Genomic DNA, 1,837 nt, shown 5'->3' with positions numbered 1-1,837 from the left:
ATAATAAGTATCAGTATCGGTCTATAATAAAGAACCGGTATTGATACTCGGTCCATAATAAAGAACCGGCACTGATACTCAGACTATCAGTGTCGGCTCATGATAAAAAACCGACACTGATAGTCTGAGTATTAGTACCATTTCTTTATCACGAGTCGATAGTGTTGCTATTTTCAAAAAAAAATAATACCGAAAATAGCTCGTTCGATACATCAAGTCAGAGCCACCTTTATTCATATCATCTTATATCATTGAAGATTAATTCCAATCATCTCACAACATTGAACAAATATTTGCAACAACTCAATCTCAATTTATTCAATATAGAGGGAGTTCATCTTGATTTATTTAATATAGAGGGAGTTTATTTTGAAATAGACATGTTGTCTACTACTCCATCCGTTTCGCAATATTTGTCCATAGCCTCGAGAATATCTATCTCAAATTATTTGTCCATTGCGGTAACCAAGAGTGTTTTATAGTTCATTTTCCTGCTATACCCTTGAGTGCATGCATGTATTTACTCCAACCCTGGTGAGTTACTTGCTCTCATTCTTACATTGATTAGGGGTAGCATGGTCATCTCTATGCATTTTTCACTCGATTTCAGTATTTTTTGGTTTGTACGTAATGGTGGGCATGAACAAACATTGCGAAACGGAGGGAGTACTTACACACATAAAACAGAATTAGAGAGAGATAGAGAGAGATATTGGTGCTCAGAATGAACATAACAGAGCTTTTTTCTTAGGGCTAAGAGGAATCGGGGATTAAAAGAGCACCAATATCTCGAGACCAATCTATGATCAGAAAGAATGAAGAGCAATGTAGAGCTTGTTTACTTTCTTATCCCTGATGGCGTGATCCCACCCACTGTTGCTCCAGTCAGGATGGTCCCTAGGGGAGTGCTTGCCGTTGTCGCCCCCACGCCTGGCCAGCTTCTAGCGACCGTGATGGGTGGCTGAGCCATGCTTTTGAGAATTGAATGAATTCGCGATGGCTTAAGAATAGCAAGAATTAGATCATTTCAATGGATGAAACTTCAATTTTGGGTACTGAAGTTACCTTGGCCGTGAGGCTCTGCGAGTCCTTGGTCAGGATGGTGGGCGTCGACATGGCCTTGCTCGTCTTCTTGCCCTCGCCGCACGACTTCTTGTTGCTGATGACCTGCGGTTTGGCACTCTACATGTGAACGTGTAACGTAATGAACTCTGCGATGGAAAACTGCTAATGTGCATGCAAAATTGTTTTTGTTGTTTGCACGTACCACGTAGGCCTGCTTCTGCGGGGGGGCGCACCAGCGTTATGCAGTCTAGAGAGACGACCGATGAGATGCTCAAGAACATCAGCCCGAATGGCAACCCCACGCCACCGCCTGGTATTGCCCTCTTCGTTAGGGTGAGGCATCATGTGGCCATGTTGGAGCCCACAAACGCTACTGGTACCGCAGCGGCGTTGTAGCTCTGGTCTTGAGAGAGAGGGGGGAGGGGGGCAGCGGTGGATAAGGAATGCTAGGCTGTGGAGAGAAAGAGGATAGACCAAGAGGATAAGGAACGGTGACAAACGTGAGAGGGTACGTGAGACAAAAATGCGGAATCAATAATAATTTCGGGTCCATCAATAAAAGTGTCGGGTCATGCTTACCAGCGGTCACTGAAGTATCAGTATCGATTTTTTCAAAAACTAACACTGATATTGAGTATTAGTGTTGATTCAACCTAGCTCAATCGTCGGTCGAGCACGAAAAATTATGAACTAGTACTGATACTCCATCAATACTAGTTCTATTATAACCGGCGCTGATGACTGTTTTTATTAGAGTGACATGGCGAAGTTA

The 1,837-nt window shown here is 43.2% G+C and overlaps 1 long non-coding RNA gene across 1 annotated transcript; it reads right to left on the bottom strand.

Moving 5' to 3' along the window:
- Positions 1 to 220: 220 nt before the first annotated feature.
- Positions 221 to 1,399, bottom strand: LOC133914206 (uncharacterized). The gene is made up of 3 exons (XR_009909185.1): positions 1,268 to 1,399; positions 1,066 to 1,167; positions 221 to 1,000 (listed from the first exon to the last, which is right to left on the bottom strand). It is a non-coding gene; the product is annotated as an uncharacterized LOC133914206 (long non-coding RNA).
- Positions 1,400 to 1,837: the final 438 nt, after the last annotated feature.

This window comes from Phragmites australis, chromosome 4, assembly GCF_958298935.1.
Source record: "Phragmites australis chromosome 4, lpPhrAust1.1, whole genome shotgun sequence".
NCBI classification, from domain to species: Eukaryota; Viridiplantae; Streptophyta; class Magnoliopsida; order Poales; family Poaceae; genus Phragmites; species Phragmites australis.
The sequence above is the reverse complement of the archived record's forward strand: the minus strand, read 5'-3'. Positions and strand labels throughout refer to the sequence as shown.